This window comes from Pimephales promelas, chromosome 2 (genome assembly GCF_988280905.1).
Source record: "Pimephales promelas chromosome 2, fPimPro1.hap1.1, whole genome shotgun sequence".
In the NCBI taxonomy this organism is placed as follows: Eukaryota; Metazoa; Chordata; class Actinopteri; order Cypriniformes; family Leuciscidae; genus Pimephales; species Pimephales promelas.
The window spans coordinates 32,196,234-32,218,529 of NC_142770.1; the positions used below are offsets into that span (position 1 = coordinate 32,196,234).

Here is a 22,296-nt window from a genome sequence, read left to right on the forward strand (position 1 = left end):
ACAGAGTCAGTGTTTACAAGTTGAACGCATAGGTTGAACGTGCAAACTAACTCAAACGCTGTTTACAAAAAAGTAATTAAAAGGTAAAACAACGATGTCGGACGATTTTGATTCTGTACTTCCGGCTACGTCGCCCGTGACCTTTTGAACGTAATTACGTAATACGTGACGTTACAAACGCGCCTGACAGAATAGAGCAAGGCTAGCATTTGTCCTTAGAAAAGTTACATTTTTGGAATAAGTTTTGAAATAACCGATCGTTTTGCATGATAAGACCCTTATTCATCGTCTGGTGTCGTTTAAAGACATTTGAAGCTGCATCTGAAACTGTTATTAACCGTCTTTTGGACCTTGAACCGTCTGGTTCCCATGTAAGTCCATTATATGGAGAAAAATCCTGGAATGTTTTCATCAAAAACCTTAATTTCTTTTCGACTGAGGAAAGAAAAACATGAACATCTTGGATGACATGGGGGTGAGTAAATTACCAGCAAAAGTTTTTTAAGAGCCACAAACCTGTATATAAAACTCTTTTTATTCTAGATACACTAAATGCACTAGATTACAGGATATTTTAACTTGCGAATTAATATGCGGCGGTAAAACTAGTCGATCACGAGTGGCTCAACAGGTAGATCTATAGACGAACTCATCTTTCAGGCATTTGACCGAAGGGATATACACGCAGCGTGAAAAATCGAATTGCGCGAGTCTCACGCTGAACGATCGAATAACGGTCCGTGTGAAACAATCAGATCCCTGCGTGCGCCATAGGAACTGCGTCATTTAACGAGGCTTCGAGGCAGATTTTTTGCCTCAAGGAATTTTTGTAATCGAGTAACTCGAGTAACTCGAGGAATCGTTTCAACCCTAGCTTAGTGCTTGCCTAGTGCAGTGAGACGAGAAGACGCCGCACCGCGTCCGCGAGCCCTTTATATGGAAAAAATCGATTCGAGGCCGTTGAGAATAGATTTTGAATCGGCCACATTTTAAAAAACGATTAATCGAAAAATCAATTTTTTTTGCCCAGCCCTAACACACACATATATATATATATATATATATATATATAAAAATCACATAAAACATAAAAGCCTGCCGGAAAAGATGGGTCTTAAGGCAAGATTTAAAAACATGAATACTTTCACTGTTTCGCACATCCTGTGGCAGCAGGTTCCATAAATAAGGAGCAGCAAAACTAAAAGCCCGGGACCCCATAGAAGTAGTGCGGGTTCTAGGGAGAACAAGAGTGAGCGAGGAAGACGATCTTAAAGTCCGAGATCGAATATAGATATTAAGAAGGTCCAATAAATATGAAGGGGCAAGGTTATTGAGTGCTTTAAATGTCCGCTTTGGACAGTATTCATGTAAATTATGTCGGTTATGTCTTAAACAGTTGTGAGTGTATCGGATGTGCATCAGTGCAATTGGATCCGCATGTCATTGGAAATAATCCGACGTCTTAAAGTGAAAGTGGCAACAAACATAATGTGGTCTGTGTCCTTAATATTGATCAAGCAACCAAAGAAAAAGAGAAAAGCAATCACAGTTTGTTAATAGCTTTAGTATAATAAGGATTAATTATATTTAATTTACACAAAGAATATTTCTGCTTGAAAGAATAAAGAAGGATGTATGCATGGTTATAAAGAATGCATACTGTATATCATCCATTGAAAAGGCTGTGTTGTACTTTAGGAAAAGTGGTTTTTATTTAATTTTAAGATATTTTTTAAATCACAGTAGTTAAATCCGTATCTGTATTGCATGTTCAGACTTTTAAATCATTTATATTAATAGGTTAATAGATGTTTTCTTCGGGAGTGTATGGGTTTGTACATTTTATTCTATTCTAAATTCTAAATTAACGCATTACAATTTAACTAAACCCATTATATTTTAGTCGACTAAAATCCAATGTGATCTCATGAGAATACGTATGCATTTGTGTAAAGTGTAGTTCTATCATACGTACATATAATTACGTTTTATATGCGCAGAAACGTATAATACTGACGTATTTACAGAACTAAAATGTAAAATATTTACGTTATTGACAGCACAAAAACGTAATTTATTTACATTTGAACAAATCCACCGATGTACACATTTGTACATATCACAATTTATGCATATTAAAATCGTAGCATTATGTTTTGACTCTATTGCATTCAACTGTCTTATTCATTACGTTTTCAGTCTCATTTATTGATATAATACTCATAAATATTAACATTTTGCTCGTTTCGCCTGCATGGTGTTAAACAATACACTATAAAACCTTAAAAATACATTCTTTAACTTTACTCGTTTAACCATTTTGTAATATAGTTTATTTGCCGTGAGGCACAGAAAGTGTTTTCTCCTATAAAACAAAACATAAATTCACAAAAGACATCAATTTTATTAGTTTGATGTAATCCAAATCTTTAGAATCCATAGCCTACGTTGTTTACAAGAAAAAAATCCTAATTCAACCTTTTATCCAGTCGTGATCTTCGCCTCCATTCTCAGCAGCAACCGTACACGTCAAATCCCGCGCTGGTGATGAATTCAAATTCAAAAATCGCGCCCTTGAGAAGCGATACGTCGTGTTTTACGGCAGAGATATCAAATGGTCATTGGCTCTTCCCTGCCTCATCACAGATTGAGACATGAAGGACTGTGACGGTTGGTTTAGTTCTTTTGAAATAGTGCGAAGCTGCGAACTGAAGCCGGATGAACATTTTCATTGATTATTAATTTAAATTCTGCTCTGTACTTCATACAAAACTATTACAATGTTGCCAGAGAGGACTGCGACTGCAAAGCATCTTCATGTGAACGGCTTTTGGTAGCGGTTTTGACATTTTCGCAATAAATATATTATTGTGATTATACTTTTCTGTTAGTCACGTTTTTCTTCATAATTGTAACGTTAGTTTACGTAGTTTTAACGAATTGTTAGGGGTAGGTTTAGGGGTAGGAGTAGGATTGGTGGCTCAAAATATATTTTAATGCCATATTGTTAATACAACTGCCATTTCCCAACACATCTGTCCATTATGTTTTATCCTTTTTTTATATTCTGTATAAAATACACTGTAAAAAAATGTCTTGTCAAATTAACAGTAACTTACTGGCAACAATTATCCAGTACTTGCTGTATTTCATTCAACAATAAAATTACTTTAACACTAACTACAGTACTGTTAAGCATACTGTAAAATCAAATAACATTATTTTACTGTAATTTCTTACCATATTAAAGTACAGTATTACACTGTTAATTTTTAATAATACTGTATAGTATTATACAGTTATGAAATGTTATTGTATTTATTTGGTGCTACTGTGTAACCTGTAGAATATGTAGAAAATCCGTAGAAATAGAGTATTATTTAACAGTTAAAATAATATTTCTATGGATTTTCTACATATTCTACAGGTTGCACAGTAGCACTATAGGAAATAGAAAAAAGAACAATTGAAGCTTTAACTGCTCAAGGTTTATTGTGTATTTTCAAACACATTACATTTACATATATACATTTAAATACATGAATAAAATTAAATACATGAATAATAATAATGTAATATAATACAATTTAAATCATGCATGAAAATCATGAACAATCATGCGTTTCAATTCATGCAAAAATGATTATGAACAGGTAAAATAGAAAAGATTAAAGGGGCGCTATCTGATCAATCTATTAGAAGGGGGGGGGCTTAAACTAGATAGTCTATTGGTTTGAGATAGACTGTCTAACTGGTCAGACTGGTCTGTTGCTGATTTTAAAGGGTTTTGGGCTCCTTTATAACTAGAGGACCAGATTTGCAGGGCTGGGAGAAATGTATAACTACACTTTAACAACTACAGACCAGTGTCATTGCTCTCTCGGTTTTCTAAAATCCTTGAAAAGTTGTTTGCTCAAAAATTAATTTTTTTTTTTAGAAAAACACAAATTATTTAATGAAAAACTATATGGCTTTAGAGATAAAAAAGATTAACTGCTTTGGCATTAATTGAACTCATAGGAAAAATTACATCTGCAACTGAGGATAAAGCAATACACAGTGGAGGTCTTCATCAACTTAAGCAAAGCATTTAAAGGGTTAGTTCACCCAAAAATGAAAATTCTGTCAGTATTTACTCACCCTCATGTTGTTCAACCCCGTAAGACATTAATTCATCTTCCGAACACAAATTAAGATATTTTTTTATGAAATCTGAGAGCTGGATCACTCCTGCATACTAGTCCATAGGCTTTGGTATGATATTTTCTTTGGTATGATTGGCTTGATTTTTGTTAACGCAAATACACACAAATGTGGCATTTTCTTTTCATCCATTATCTGTTGGTCACAAAAGTACACAAACACACATTTGAAAACAAAAACAACAACATTTGAAAGACCCACAACTGTCTAGTTTGTAATGTCAAATAATGCTACAATCAAGATGAGGCTCTATAAAAGGAGTAATTAAAACAAAGAATAAGACAAACAATACGAAAACATTAAATACAGACTTACTATTTTAATTTTGCTGTTTGGCTTGATGTGGTCATCATTTATGTATCGTCCGAGATTTTCTGTAGCTTTACTGCCATCAACACTGTATGGTGAAATATTTTAAAAACACTGTATATAAACATACCATAATATGATGTAATTATACTTCATTAGAACATTCATTAATTTAATCTTACCAGTAAGATTGTCCCTGAAAGGAGTAGAAATATAAAAAAAACTGCATCTTCAGCTGAGTAGTCTTTGAGCAGGGTCTCTCCTTCAGATCCAGCCATGTGTCTTCCAACATACTCCAGTAGGAATTCTCCTGGCTCAATATGTTTTGTGGCGATTACTCCAAAACCTAATAAATTGGGTATAAATAAGTGTAAATTAAGTATGAGAAAAGATTCATAAAGTTGTTAAGGTTGTCTAAACTGTTTTAAATGGTAGCCCTGCTTGGAAAACAAATACGATATCTACATCTAAAAGTGCAAAACTACAAAACTCATATGTATCATGACACTGAATATTGATAATTTCCATTGTTAAACAGGCCCCCGGAGTCTAACTGGCAGTTACATACAAATAATATCAAGATCACTCGCACATCTACACAATGGAGTTTAATTTGGACATCAGCAGCTAGCATAAATACAGGCAGGAAAACAGATATAAATCCACCTTTAACTGATTCAATCATGTTTTTTTGTTTCTCTTGTGTTTTTTTTTAACAGCCTGTTGTTTTTAGCTACACATTTTAAACCCAACCATTCGACATTATTTAGAGACCAAACTTAGCTTTTAATTAAGTTTTGCAAAGTCATACTGATGGCAGAATTGAATGCCGTAACTTACCTTTCTCTTCACACATTAATTTTTTCTCGAATGTGTCTTTATCTTTCCCCGAAGCAATGAAGTACAAGGCTTCCTTTTCAGGAGAAACTCTTTTGGGTCTCATTTTCCTGTGAAATATAAGAACATTTTATGCAGGATATAGTGCATATGCTAAGTAAAAAAAAAAAAAAAAATAGAAAATACTCTAAAAAAAAAAACTCCTTAGAATTGTGTAGACAATAACTTATTGAAAAGATGACAATGTGGCTGATAATTTACTACATTTTTACTATACTTTTTATATCAAGTATTTTTATAAAATCATTTTAAAAAGAAACTGAATATCAATAATACCAATCTGCATGCACATTTACATTGTAAGAGGATGCAAAAACATTGTATAATGTTAGCATTTACAAATCATCATAAAATGAAGTTAGAATGTACAACTTACCTTTTACTTCGGAAATAAAAAAAGTGAGATGAGAAATGGCTCAGTGCGCTTAGGATCTTGGGATCTTGTAGGTAGATAAATCTTTAAACTATAATAGAAAGATAACTCTCCAATGTAGGAAACAATCTCGTTGAAGTCTTCTAAAGTTGTGCTCTTCCAAATGCCAAACATGAAGTGTGAATTAGGAACCTGGAATAGAGAGATATACGTTCTGCTATCGGAGCAGTGATTGGGCCATCGGATAAACCACAGTTAGCCAACATTACTATTGGTTCTGTTATGCAAATGTTTTGTGATTGAAATCAAATAGCTAGATTAACATAAGGGTAGAATCTGTTGGTAAATTAGTTTTAAATCCAGTTGTAAACATCAACTGGATCAGGAAAAAGTACTTTTCATAATTAGTATTATTTTGCATGCATTTTAAATAGAGCACAGAACACAAACCTATATCAATGGCAGATAAAACATGATAAAGTTAATAAAGGAAAAGTTCAAAAATAATATCAAACTATGGGATGGTGCAGCATTTAAAGAAAGTAGGCGATATACAATTAATTTACTATTTAAAATATTTTAAAAGACAGAAAAAAGTAATTTACCACAATGTAAAAAAATAAATAAATAAAAAATCTGCTCATTTATAAATCAAATGATGTTATAGGGATGTAGCAGATTACCATGGGCATTCATATTTTTGTTGGTTTAACTAAACCTTTATACCACATCTGAAACGAAAGCTCATATTAATAGTTCCTCTTGTTGAATCTCTCAAAAAATACATGCAGAGTCCTCAGAGTGTTTTAAGTATAGGATGACTTGTTTAAGCATGTGTATTTTTAGGTCTAAGGTAAACTTTCACAGCCTGGCCTTTGAAGCCGTTCTCCATAGAGATGCTAATGTCCTGCAGGTAGTGGGGGTTGCAGCTCAGTCCACTCAGGGACTGAAAACACAGTGAGAAAGCGTCCGATCACAGCCATTGGGATATGTTTCAATCAGCTCTGTAATTTAGCAGAGCTGTTTACAATACAGTCAAATCACACCACATGTATTTTTACACGTTTATATATCAATGTTTATACTTAAACACATTAACATTTTCTAAGACAGCCCTTGTTTTAGCAGGTGGGGAATAAATGAAATATGATGAGTATGTCATAAATCTTGCTTTAGTAAGCAGACACTTGAGAGCTTAATGTTACTTACTCAGACTGTTAGTATTAAACAGATATGTTAGCTCAAATACAAAAACTTATACAATTGATAATACTTGATAATACATATTTGGAATGTCTAAAACATGGATGTGGTAAATGGATCTAGGAACACAACAAAGCTAAAACCATTACTGAAACCATTTTGATTCTGTCAAAAATAATTTCTAACAATTGCACCCCTTACATGTCCAGTCAGTCCCTAATTCAATTTTTTAAGATGTTTTCAAAATATCCACAGTGTATTTTTTAATGTATGTTTGTTTTTATTTGGTGTGGCTCAGATGATGAATGGAAGTGCATGTTTATGTTATTTTTGTGTTGTTGTTTTTTTGTCCCAAAATAAGAAACCGTAAGTGAGTGCTTGTAATAACTTCCAGTTAAAAAATATTCATAATTACCGGTTGCTTACATGCGCTCCTCACAAAGATTAATACATTTTTTAGGTTAAAGAGCTAAGGATGTTAAATCCACAAATATCTTAACTGTTATCCATAAGCCAACTGCAATTAAGACATTTGATCAAGAAGTTTATGACAAAGAGAACGATATATCTAGCACAGAGAAACAACCTGTAGGAGCGGGATTTGATCAGATGTGAGTGTGAGCGGCACACAAGTGGAACGTTTGCTTGGATTGGGTCGAGCGCAATGCAATCTTTGCTCAAATGCTCTGATTGGGATTAAAGATTTTTAAATAAAATGCCATAGAGAAACAGATACCATATTATTAAGATATCCACAGAACTAACCATTTAAAAAGTAAAATTCCTGTTTTTTACATAATGAACCTAAACAAAAGTATTTTACTTTTAAAAATCCTATTTACTTTAACTTTTTTAACGTTTTACATCAACCACCAGTATGTAAACGTTGAATTAACTATAAAGTAAGGTGAAGTAAATGAGTGACAGCCCTTTTCACGTCCCTAAGTTGTGGCCAAAATGTTTTTCCAGCTTTTGCGAAGAGTAGAGCAGACAATATAATAAGTGCCGAAGCAAAAACAGTCGATACACTTGTTACAACTGAACAGGTTATTTACAAATAGTTGATGAATGAATCCGCTTAGATGAATAGCTTATTTACAACAACAATATGATTTTCTGTCTTAATTCTGCCTCTGATTGTTTCACTGCTATATCTGCTAGTGAATTGAAGCATTTAATGTAGTCTATTAACACCTGGTCTAGCGAGATAAAAACATGCAGGAAGTTACTAAACTGCAATCACCTGTGATTATCATATGTAAAGGCAAATTTACCTAGCTTGAATGTAAATCGTTAACCACACATTCCAAAAGAATAGTTTTAAGCACTATGTCAATGAAAGGATATTGCTGTTTTTTGTAACTAAAACAACTCAATTCACACTAGTGAATAGCTGCTACTATATGGCTACTTCACATCTGGGTCATTCACCCTTCTCAGTGTTTTTTTTGCGATAATAGACGGCTGGATGTAGCCTACATCCCTTACTCACTTTACTAACTAACCAACAAATTATTTAAACAACAAAAAAAAAGTTAGTAAAACTTTATGTTAGTAAAAAAATAAGTGGTTGGTTCATTTTCATTAATTTGGTTAAAAAACAATATTAATAAATGGAAACTTATAAAGTGCTACCCATTTTCAATGAGGTTGTGTTTTTTAAGAGTTACTATAAACTTATAAACGGTTGTGTTTTTATGAGCTCATATGAATAAGATAAATACACTTAATTAATGTATTATAATAGCATTGGTTACTTCAGATTACTGAATGCATTAAATTACCGACATTAAAGGAATAGTTCACTTTGAAATTAATTTTTGATATGTTTTATCTTACCTCAAGGGCATCCGAGATGTAGGTGTCTTTGTTTCCACAGTATTTTCAATTTTGACATTTTTTGGTCAAACCGTTCTTGTCTATCAGTCCAACACTATCTCACGACCAATTCGTACGAATTTGACGCATGATTAAAAAGTGTCTAATTCGTACTAATTCGTACGACCTCACTCGTACTAATTCCTACGATTTGTCTAAACCCACGTGATGGTTAGGTTTAGGGGTGGGGTCAGGGGTGGGTCATTCGTACGAATTCATACGAATTGGCCAATTCGTAAAATATGTACGATTTAGCAAAATCGTATTAATTCGTACGTGTGAGGTCGTATGAATTGTTACGAATTAGCCACTTTTTAATCATTCGTCGAATTCGTACGACTTGGTCGTGAGATCGGGTTGATCAGTCATACACTGGAGGTGAAGGGGGTCCACCAAAGAGCAGCACAGCGAAGTCCAAACCGCAATGGAAGACGATTTCGGGATATCTAAATATGTTTAGTAAAAGGTAAAACTTCCGAAATCTCTGTGTAAATATTGAGTGACGTCACACGCAAGCGATCACTTCCGGCGTAACATTGAACTGATTCAGTTCGGTTCAGTTGGACATTGAACAACAGATTCAGATCACTGTGATTACAAGAGGTAAAACGATATAAATACTGTTGGTTTTCTCACACAAACCGCTCATTTCGTGTCTTAGGCCATCAATGTGTACTTACATTTACGAGTCATTAAATCATGTTTAATTTGGACTTCTCTGTGCATGCTTTTTGGTGGACCCCCTTAGCCTCCAGTGTATGACTGATAGACAACAACGGTTTGACTGAAAAATGTCAAAATTGAAAATACTGTGGAAACAAAGACACCTACATCTTGAATGCCCTTGAGGTAAGATAAAACACATCAAAAATTAATTTCAAAGTGAACTATCCCTTTAAGAAAGTACTGGACCATGTGTTGTTTATTTGGAGTTTCATGCATATTTAATCTAGTTCACTGTTTACTCACCAATACATTGGTATAACCCCAATTAATTTACTATTTAAAAGATTTTAAAAGACAGAAAAAAGTAATTTACCACAATGTAAAAAAATAAATAAATAAAAAATCTGCTCATTTATAAATCAAATGATGTTATAGGGATGTAGCAGATTACCATGGGCATTCATATTTTTGTTGGTTTAACTAAACCTTTATACCACATCTGAAACGAAAGCTCATATTAATAGTTCCTCTTGTTGAATCTCTCAAAAAATACATGCAGAGTCCTCAGAGTGTTTTAAGTATAGGATGACTTGTTTAAGCATGTGTATTTTTAGGTCTAAGGTAAACTTTCACAGCCTGGCCTTTGAAGCCGTTCTCCATAGAGATGCTAATGTCCTGCAGGTAGTGGGGGTTGCAGCTCAGTCCACTCAGGGACTGAAAACACAGTGAGAAAGCGTCCGATCACAGCCATTGGGATATGTTTCAATCAGAGGGCTGTTTCACAAAAGCAGAATTTAGAAATCCAGGATAAGAGATAAAGCTGGGCTTGACCTAGTGTGATCAGTGCATCCTGGCTTTATCAGTTTCACAAAGGCCAAACCAGGCTCAGGAGGAGCGGCTATGTCAAGCCAGGTGTAAGTAATTCAGATAAGTGGGAGTCAACAGCTTTCTTCAACAGACCACACAGTCCATTACAGATTCATTGATGCTACAATGGATAAGTTGCATGCGCCATACTTCAAGTGTTGGGTGTAACTAATTACTAAGTAATTAGTTACTGTAATTTCATTACCTTTCCTTGAAAATGTAAAGTAAGGGATTACTCTTAATTTATCTGTAATTTATTTACAGTTACTTCTGATGTAATTGAGGTAAAAACTCAGCGATTCGTATGCATTTTATGAGGAATCTAAATATTACGACCGCACTCGTATGAATTATTGTAAAATATGTATGAAAAAAGTGTGAAATGTCATGAGATCAGACATAAAACAGTAGTGGGTTTAACATCAAAATGTAGCCCAGATAGCAAACTGACATTGAATCAACGTGGAAATATGACATCGAAACAACGTTGATCTGACATCGTTTTGCTCATCGAATTAACGTTGAACCAACGTCAGACGCGTCATTCTTTCAAAACTAACGGAAAATCAACTTGAAATCAACGCGTTGTTTCAACGTTATGAAAGCGAACCAATTTTCGATTTTCATTTAGCTTTGAAGAATGCCGCGTCTGACGTTGGTTCAACGTTAATTCGATGAGCAAAATCAACGTTGTTTCAATGTCATGAGAGACGTCGTTTCATTACGTCTTACAGGTTGCATTACTTGTCTTTTACTTTTATAGATTAAAAACTATGTTCATTTTGCTGTTGATCTATGAAGGAAACTGGTTGGTAAGAAAGGGGGCATTTTACCCCACCTTGGGGGGTGTTTTACCCCACCGCTGGGGCAAAACACCCTCTTTGTACAAAAATATTTTCAGTCAAAAAACAAATTAATTATGAAGGTTGAGCAATTTTAATATTTGGTAAATAACTCCTGCCAAAGACACTCAAAACTGGGATGGCAATTCTAGTCACATTTATGTTTTGTTTTACAGTAATGTCACATTTTCCTTAAGGGGGGCATTTTCCTCCACTTCTACCCTATTGCTCTTGCAGGTAATTGTCGGGAAAAGCCAATGGGTCGGACCTGTCCCGAAACACTCTTTCACGTCTGAAAGGCCTTCTCAATATAAGTGCTTCATCAGATGTCATCCAAAAATGGGCATGCCAAAACTTCATTGACAAAACTTTTGCTTCTTTATCAGCCATTTCTCTAATTCCCTCATCATCACATACAATAGACTATTAAAGACCTATCTGTCGTCAAAAACACAATTGAATAGTAACAATGCCCATATGGATAATTATTATTATAGTTAATAATGGTAGGCTACCATCATAATGTTACAATAATAATAGTAGGCTATACTTGACTGAATGCCAATATGTATCTGAGGTATTTTAATGCAGACTGATAAAATTGCGCTGAACTTATAGATGACAAAACGGAATAACTGACAAAACACATTGGATTCTGATCGGCGTGACCGCTGACTGAACAGATAAGGCACGAGGATTGACTGAGCCTGGCTGTTAGCCTGGTCTGGAGCAGGCTAGCTGCACAGAATAAAACGCCATGGTAACTTATGTGCTACTGCTTTCGTGAAACCGAGTCCCGGCTTAATTCAGCCAGGATATCTGGAAAATCCCGGCTTAATCCACTATCTTGGTTTTGTGAAATAGCCCTCAGCTCTGTAATTTAGCAGAGCTGTTTACAATACAGTCAAATCACACCACATGTATTTTTACACGTTTATATATCAATGTTTATACTTAAACACATTAACATTTTCTAAGACAGCCCTTGTTTTAGCAGGTGGGGAATAAATGAAATATGATGAGTATGTCATAAATCTTGCTTTAGTAAGCAGACACTTGAGAGCTTAATGTTACTTACTCAGACTGTTAGTATTAAACAGATATGTTAGCTCAAATACAAAAACTTATACAATTGATAATACTTGATAATACATATTTGGAATGTCTAAAACATGGATGTGGTAAATGGATCTAGGAACACAACAAAGCTAAAACCATGATATGATTTTCTATCTTTTAACTTATTTATATTTTTAAACATAAACGAGGATATTGTAGAGATTACCATATTGTTGTTTTACTGTCTACCTCTCAGCAACAAAAACTAGTGATTGAATGTGTATGTATGTAAATATTCACTGATTCAAAAAAATAAACAAGGTCCTATACACTTGGCATTAACTTATATATTTTTTTAGATACAATCATATTGGGGCAATGATATACAGATGTAATCAGGATCTGAATGAGTTTGATCTTGTCTACTTTCGGCCATGATGATTGAAAACGAGGATGAAATAAAAGCTGTATTTAAATGGAGCAGTCCAGTTTATTTAAAGTACATTGGTAAAACCACAATGAGCTGAAAAACCATACACTGATAAGAACCGACAAAAAAGGAACAAAACACAGACAGAAACCTAACACTTTCAAGTAGGTTGAAATCCAATCACACATGGTGACATACACGTTTAAAGTGACTATGTGTAAACAGCCATTTGTCTTTTTATTTTTTTGTGATCAGATTGGTGAAAATTCATGTTAATAACAGGTGTAAATGTGGCTCGATGTACATAATTTTCTTAGATTTTTAATTAAATTCATTTTTGCTGTTGTTTTGTTTTGGTGTAAGACTACCCCAGGTGAAATACACCAATATGAAATTAACAGGAGTAAAAATGTATTGTTAATTGTTAAACGGGAATTGTAACAGGACTTTTAATGACTTACATAAAATGTTGCAGACAAAATAATCTGAAAGTTATATGGTGTTTATTTCTTTGGGACATTTAAAATAAATATATTTTATTAAAACTAATCTGAAGTAAATAATAAGATCTATCACAAAATCTATGTTATAACTAAGTCTTAAATTTACTTTTATATTTGTTTTTTTTTTGTTTCTTTTGTTTTTTGCAGTGTATAAGGTCAAAATTAAGTGTTATTATAACAGCAGTATTTACCAATGTAAGTAACAGCCACCCCATTTAACATATTTGGAGGCGTCTGTTTGTTTCCAAAGAGAAATTAGCATTTCTGTAGCAACAGTAATCTGGAGACCCAATCACTGTCCAGATAGCTGGTTGGGGTTGTGGGATATAATCACAGCACATTCATTCTTGTCTTTTAGAAGTGTTTGTCTCTGTTAGAACCTTGCTGTATTGAAGGAGGAGAAGATAAGATATTAAAAACTTTATTTCAACTATTCGTTTATTTCTCCCTCTGCGCGAGTCAGGTTACTAGTTTAATAGCGTAAGCTTCTGTTATTATACGTCACACGCATCACACACATGACCAGCGTCGGCCAATAGTGAGCCTTCGTGTGACGTAGCTCTACGCAATCACACTACGTTAACTGACTACAGGCCCATGGAGAAGGAAGTGAATAGTTGAAATAAAGTCGTTATTTTTGTTTGTTTTTGTGCACAAAAATATTCTCGTCGTTTGATAAAGTTAAGATTGAGCCCCTGAAGTCACTTGGACTATTTTAACGATGTCTTTAATGTATTTTCGGGGACAGCAAGTGTCATTCCCTCAAGAAGCCTACGGACTGTATGCAGGAGCGGTCTTAATATCTTAAATATCTTAATTTGTGTTCTGAAGATGAACGAAGGTCTTACGGGGTTGAACAACATGAGGGTGAGTAAATACTGACAGAATTTTCATTTTTGGGTGAGCTAACCCTTTAAAAAGCACAAAATTTTCTTACGGGGGAGCATGCCCCCGAACCCCCCTAGAGGGACAGAGGTGCGCTGACCAATACTATATTTCATTTATTCGGTTTGGTCATTTACAGATCATTCAATCAATCAATCAAAACATTCGAAACATAAACAGGGATTAAAGTTCTCCGTCGCTTCGACGGATTTCCTTTAATTGCAGCGGGTCTATGACGGATATCCGTCAATTGCAGGGTTCCCGTCTGTCCTTATGTCTTAAATTAACTTTTCATAATTTTAAGGCCGTAAATAGGCTTTCATTTCGCAAACAGTGTGATAAATGTCTTATTTTTAGTTTGAATAGGTCTTAAATTAAGGAAAGATGATGCGTATTCACCCTGCCGAGGGGGGATGTGATAAAGCCTGGAGTGGAGCGAAAGCACGTTACTCTCTCCACTCTAAGCATTCTGTAATCACTTTGCTCATGGTCCACTCCGGTTTTTCAATTCCCGCTCACGGAAAAACTGCTCCCTGGACCCTGTTCACTCAATCTTGTCAGGCGAGGCCACAGCTCGTTTGCTGCGGTCCCATGATAGAAAACAGAACGTGGGTCAATATTGGTCGTTTCTCAATACCAAGTACACAAACTTCGGACTTGCGTCCTTGGTAGTTCGGACTTGCCAAGTTCGACTCGAGAGAACAAACTCCCGAGGACGAGAGGACGCTGCTAACAGCGCGTTCTTGATCGCGTCACTCAGCACGCGGCTACTCCGGTTATCAACTCGGCCTTTTTTCATCAACACCACTGTGCCTCTTTTCATTTATAAATGAACATAATTATTATCAAAAACATATAAATGGCCACACAAATGTGGTTCAGGCAACGCACATTGATTATAATATATTTATAACAACACGAAATATAGCTAAAACACAAACCTGCTTCTTTTTGTTTTCATTTTAAAAATATATAACATTATTTATCATTAAAACTGACATTTAACAAACAGACAGGGTTGTGTCGTTTTATTGTATTATACGTACACGTACAGTGAAGAGAATGAATAGTAATATAATATTTTATATATTTTAGAATATATAAAATTACACAACCATGTCTCTTTTTTTGTTAAATGTCAGTTTTAATGCTAATATCCCGTTCAAAGGTATAAGTACCCTAATAGGTAGGCTATAATAAGCTATACAATGAGAAATAAAGCAAACAATTCAGTTAAACATAAGTAGGCTCTCTAATAGGCTACAAAGTTAAAGTTAAATAGCCTACATAATAAAGTTATAAAACTTCACTTTGCCCTCAGCCAAAACAATTTGCCATGGCACAAACTATATATTAATATAGTTTAGCATTGTTTGGTCTCATAAGATAAAATAAAAACATGCACTGAAAACTTATGTATATGGTTGATTATTTGTCAAGATAAGTAATTGTTTTTCATAGATTAAAATAGCTTTTAAATTAAATTACAAAAACTGGCAATATTAGATTGGTTTTAAACATCTCCCCTTAAAACGCTATTGGTCTCGACTATTTAAATAAAGTATTAATAAAATTTTTGTAATAAAAAGATTGGATTAGTTCTAGTTTTGTATGTATTTCCCCAAATTTCAATACCATACGTTAAGTATGGTGTAACAAGTGAAGTATAAAGTAAATGTAATGCATTTTTACTCAAGATATACTGCAACTTGTACAAAATTGCAATCATTTTAGATACTTTCTTCTGAACATTAAAAATATGCGGTTTCCATGTCATTTTACAATCAATAATTACTCCAAGAAATTTTATATGATTTACTCTTCTAAAATATTTTTATTAATAGTAATCCTGATCTCATTATTTAACTCTTTATTACTAAATACCATGAATTTCGTTTTATTTAAATTTAGTGACAATTTATTTAAATCAAACCAATTCTTTAGTTTATACAATTTTTTCTCTACCACCAACACAAGCTCTGTAAGATTTGGGCCAGAACAATAAATTGTTGTATCATCCGCGAAAAGAATAAAATTTAAAACATCCGACACTTTGCATATATCGTTTATATATAACAAAAATAACTTAGGGCCCAAAACAGAGCCTTGCGGAACGCCACAATTAATGTGGCGTTAATATACAGTTAATATATAAACATCTTGTGAGAAAGACTGGTATTGCCAATGCAATTGGAGAATTGTATTTTAAACTTAGTAGTTATTTCATCTCACTCATTAGATGGGGTTGGTGGTTTTAATAGGAGTTGTTGGTATACATATTCAAGGGCATACACAGTTCAGTTGTGTGTATGTTCATATGTAGTGGGCCAGTCTGGGCCAAAATGCCCAGGCCGATTTTTTTGTCCCAGTCCAGCCCTGGGCGGACTGATAATATTGGAGCACCAACTAGCGTTCATGACTTTTTTTTACAGTCTATGCCTCAGCTAATAAAAAAAAAGCAGTGAACATGAACGAAGACGCTGACGAGACCCCTTCGGTTGGTCCTGTGGATGGGAAATTTAGTTATAAGAACGAACCGATGGAAGCGTCATTAAGAGCATGGTTGTTGTGTGCAAGCTATGCAACAAGGAATTCGCATATCACATCGACCCTCAAGTTTCACCTCAACGCAAAACATATACAATTGCACTGGTCTGTTGGATTTGGTTGAACAAAAATAAACAATATTTTGTTGCTTAAGCTTATGTATTCAGTCATTATTAAATGATATACTAAAAATCCATGTGAAAAAAAATCTTCTCACTGTTCTCAGTTCAAATATTTATGCAATTAAAATGCGCTTAATTTCGATTTATTAATTACAAAGCCTCTAATTAATTAGATTTTTTTTTAATCGAGTCCCGGCCCTAAAAATAATATATATAATTTACTCACACATTCTAAGTGATCTTATGAACCACTGACAACTCCTAAATAACTGGTTTGTAAATAATGCTATACTTCATTTAGATGTAAATTGATCATTAATAAAGTATGAAAATACAATTATTAAACACATTATAGATATGCTATTAAAACAAGAAAAAAAACATTTATAGCTGTATTTACATATATACTGCTTATTAATGTATTTTAATGCTTAATAAATGGTGAATTATCAGTTCACTAATGCTTAACTAATGATTAATACCATGCAGTTATTATAAAGTTACTGAAAGTTCCTATAAGCAGCCAGTTCACCAGCAGCTCTACAGTCTCAGAGCCTCTGGGACAGCAAGGCATTCAGACAATAGAGAAGTGTGAACGACGTGTGTTAATGGGCCATTGCAGTTCTTGCTCCAGCCTACAGGAGCGCTGCTGAGTATGGGCTTAAACACACACACACTCGCAAGTCCCCACTTGGTCAAAAATGTAAAAAATTCACCAGAGCGTTTTTTAGTTGATTTTAACATGTTTTAAGGCATAACTAACAGGGGACTTGAAAAATGTCCCCACTTCCCTCGGCGGTCCCCTGTTAGTGAGTGTGTAACGACACCAAAGTCCCCTCTTAGATAGGTAGACAAGTACACACAGACAGCCAGCCAGCCAGCCAAAGGCTCAGAGTGGCCATATTCAAACAAAAATATCTGAGTTTCTGTGGGTCCTAGCTAATAAGTGTCAATTAGAAAGTTGTCCGGCTCGAGGAGTACAATATACATACCAATTTTTGTAACTCTAGTTAAAACTAACCACCCCACTTTTGTCAAAAGGTGGCGCTACTGAGCCCTCACCACGCCCGTTTCTGCAACTTTGCACATGTCTACTGGCTAATAAATGTGATGTGTCTGTCGAGTTTCATGCAATTTGAAGCATGCTAAGGGTCTCAAAAGCATCCTAAAAGCATCCTAAAAGAAGGGCAAAGTTTGATGCGTCGCCACGGCAACAGTTTCAAAGATATCAAGAATCCATTCACAGGTCTACATCTGCCGTATGTTTACATTATACAGATGAAGTTTGAAGCAAATCGGGTAAAAATAAAAGGGTGATTTCAAAGCATTTTGAAAATGACACACTTCCTGCTGCCAGTTGGTGGCGCTATAACTTTTACTCACAATAGTCACATCCATGTGATCGTCCTCTTACAGCGAGCACACTGCTGAAGTTTCATCAAGATCAGTTAATGTATGCTGAAGTTATAACACACTTCCTGTTTCACGTTTCTCGCCATGATTTCGTTTCCTCGCCACGGACAAACCGTTCGAGATATCAAAAATCCCCTCGCAAACTTTCATCCTCAATGTCTTGACTTCACGCTGACCGAGTTTCGTCGAATGTGGATCAAAGCTCTAGGAGGAGTATTTCAAATACCATTGCGAGCGTTTTACAAACAAACCTCAATAGCCGACTTCCTGTTGGGCTGGGGTAAAAAGTAAGAGCGCGAGGTATAGATGAAACGATGAGATCAACATGTGTACCGAGTTTCATATTATTACATGCAAGCGTGTTTGAGTTATGGACCGAGTGTTCGGACCCCGTTCCAGGGGGCGCTGACGAGCCCCCCTGCCACGCCCAGGTACCAGCTTCAGCCCGGCTCTGATGGCCGCGGGTTCTGACCCGTGTGCAAAGTTTCAAGAGTTTTCGAGCACGTTAAGGGCCCCAAAAGTGCCCAAAAGGTAGTAAAATAATAATTATTATAATAATAATAGAGAAGAAAAATAATCGCAAGGAAAACAATAGGGCCTTCGCCCTTTCAGGGCTTGGGCCCTAATAATAATAAATATAGCTGCGAGCAGCGATGGCGGGCCCAAGCCGGAGGCACCGCAACCCCGGTTCCTTTAGTTACCTAAAGGCACCCGGGTGGCGGTGCCGAAGGCTTTGGCCCTTTCATGATTAAATGTTAAAACGGCTTGCCATACTCTGTCATTTCGACTAGTCACAATTATGTTACAGATATCTTAAATGATAATACAAACTATCCAAAGTGTAACGACTAGACAGAAAGACTTTGTTGATATCTACAATGTTAATTCCGGACAGGCAAACTTAGCTTTTAAATGTTAAAAGGGCTTGCCATACAGGGACGTAGGCTCAGAGAGAGGCTCACCATATTCAGACCAAAATATCTGACTTCCTCTTGGTCCGAGCTAATGACTATGTATTAGAAAGTTGTACGGCTTGAGGAGTACAATGTATATACCGATTTTTGTAACTGTAGATAAAACTAACAACCCCACTTTTAAGTATATATATGGTGCCTTTAGTGTTATTCTGCACGACGTGCAAAAACTTAACCCCCGCTTTTTTAAGTATATATATATATATATATATATATCAGTGATGCGCGGGTCAATGTATAAACAACCCGCAACCGACCGACGTTTTCAACTACCCGCCCGCAACTCGGACCGCAAAAAAAAAAGTAAAAAAATATTGTACCCGACCCGCTTCCTGACCGCATTTTTAAAAATTAGTAAATGCTCATCGGAGCGTTATTGGGCCATAGACGTGTAACAACACAGCGTCGCAAAAAGACGTAGGCCTAGGCTACTACACATAACAAAGGCAAAGCCAGCACTTTCGCCATCATCTTTCATTATTTCAGCAAATGTCTCCCACACTTTTACTCTTTCTATTTGTGTATTTGCGGAGCTTCCACTCCCCCGTCATCACCTTTTCTCTTGCCGCCATCTCTCTGCAGACTGTAGTGATCATGGCCGGTTCTTTTTAGTGAACCGGTCGAACCAGTACACTAAATCGAACTGAATCGTTCGAAACAGTTCGCGTCTTGCGTCAGTGCTGATCCACAAGTTACTGAAGTTACTCACTTTCAGACATGCCTGACAGTCGCCTACGAATCGAAATAAATCAATATCCTGAATTATATTTTACTCCAGTAACTCCAACAGTTCACTGAACCGAGACATGTGCCACTGTTGAGAGAAGTGATGAGCACGAGCAGCTGATACTGCGGGACAGCGGACCGCGGTTCTCCAATCACTAGTATAGAACCGAGAACTGTTTAGACTGAGCTTGTGTGTTATCTTCGTGCCAGTTATTGCAGCCAATAATGTGTAGGGCTGTATATTTCATCAAACATTGTGTCTAGTACTATATTAATACAAATGTTTAATTGGCATCTTTTTTCAAACGACCCGACCGACCGCGACCCGAATATCATTAAAAACATTTTTGGATGACCCGTAACTGCGGGTAACCGCGGGTGACCGCAGGCACCCGCTCATTTCGGATCAACCCGCGCATCACTGATATATATATATATAATTTTTTACAAATTAATCTACGATTTTTGTGGGTTTTTTTTTTTTTTTTTTGCAAAAAGATCAGCAAATTATCCTCTAAACTGGCCTTTTTAGGGGGCTTTCCTCTCAGGGTGAATGAGCTTTTTTATAATTGTTTTTTTCCTGACATCTTTGAAAGACAGAAGCAATAATTAATGCATCCTTGGCCAGGATATAATTATAAAATATGACATGATTTTAAAAGTGACCTATAATATCGACTATGCAATACACTTTAATTTATCTAGTGCTAATAAAATTATTAAGCCTATTTGGAGAGAGAGATGTTTTAAAATCGACTATGCATTACACTTTAATTTATCTAGTGCTAATAAAATTATTAAGCCTATTTGGAGAGAGAGATGTTTATAATGTGACAATATGTCAGTCATCGTGATTCGTGTAATAAGATGACTAGGCCTAGACTACTTGTTCTGAGCAGGTGTTGTCAGTGAACAGGCTGTAAAACTGTTGTCTAAGTTACAGACTGATACTAATTAAATGGGAAACGAATCGATTACCTAACGTAACCTCGGTTCTCTCTAGATGAGGGAACGAGCATTGCGTAAGCTAGCTTACGCTACGGGAAAGATTCATCTTACATCAGTCAAGTTGTCATAGTTTTTGTCAAACAAGTTGTGAATTTGTTGTAACATTAAAACAGGAGATCATGACTTACTCCGTGCTCTAAGTGATGTTCGGAGCTCTAGTGATAAGTTTCATCTGTGGGACGGGTGAAGAAACTTTCGGAAGATGTAACAGAATCATATGAACAATTCCAGGATATGCTTTTTTTCATTGGTTGTTGCGTTAAATTTTACCCAGATACAATAGTGCCCTTTTCTGATTGGCTATTAAGTAGCACTTCTCTTTTTTTGATTGGCTGATGCGTAGCAGGGTCGACTGCTGAACTCCAGGCGAGACGCGCTTGATTCTCACGTGAGAGCGGCGCGGCCAGAGAAATTGCGTATATTAAATATATTATTAATAGTTTTTCCGCATGAGAAATACAATGTGTGACGGGAGTGTGAGACAAAAGACTGAAACGAGTGACTGTCATGCTCAATGCGTGACACACTATAAAAAAAATATTTCACACTGACTCCACATTTAGGGGGGCCACAAGGGGGTCCAAGCTTGTTGTCGCAGGGGCACTGGCCCCCCCAGGCCCCCGCCTAGAACCGCCACTGCTCACACACACACACACACACACACACACACACACACACTTTCTCTCTCTCTCAAGAAGCAAAAACATGACTGCTAAAGGTTGTATCAGCGATGGCGGGGTAACATCACTTAACATCACGAGTGATATTCCCTTAGGCCACGCCCCCTTGTCTCCCCAAAGTATTATAAGCAATCATGCGCATCCCGTGTGCAGAATGATGCACTTGAAGCAACACCAAGTCACAGCACGCAACGCTTCACATTGAAAAGAACATAGCGAAGGGATGGTATCTATAATCTATGCTTAGTAGGGCTGCACGATTTGGGAAAATGTCATATTGCCATTATTGAGCCAATATTGCAATTGCGATTTGCGACTCCGATATAATAAAATGGTTTCATGAGTCCAACTTGCTTGGTTCTAAAGTAAAATGCACACACAGATTAATGTTTATTTCTCAACTCAAACTAAAAACAACAACAACAACAAATGATTGATAACACCTATAATGATCAATAAACCATCAACCAAACCAACATTACAGTGATTCCATCAATTGAAAGCCATCAACTTTTTAAAAAATTATTAGGCTTAAAAAAAATATATAACAGCTTTTAAATTAAGTGAACTTCAAACAATCCCCACATAAACCCATAATAAAAAACATATTTACCTGTGCCCTTCCTGTCTTAACAGGTACAGAAATTGAATAAAGTTATCAAACAGTCTGCGCTGCCTGAACCATAAATTATATATATAATAATCCTTATT

The 22,296-nt window shown here is 35.6% G+C and overlaps 1 protein-coding gene and 1 long non-coding RNA gene across 2 annotated transcripts in view; both read right to left on the reverse strand.

Moving 5' to 3' along the window:
- The window catches only part of LOC148997204 (ribonuclease inhibitor-like), a 361,305-nt gene that overhangs the window by 15,609 nt on the left and 323,400 nt on the right, over positions 1-22,296 (reverse strand). The gene's annotated exons all lie outside the window — the stretch shown is intronic.
- LOC148997205 (uncharacterized) lies at positions 3,974-5,794 on the reverse strand. Its single transcript, XR_016147065.1, has 4 exons — positions 5,353-5,794; positions 4,695-4,858; positions 4,519-4,600; positions 3,974-4,338 (listed from the first exon to the last, which is right to left on the reverse strand). It is a non-coding gene; the product is annotated as an uncharacterized LOC148997205 (long non-coding RNA).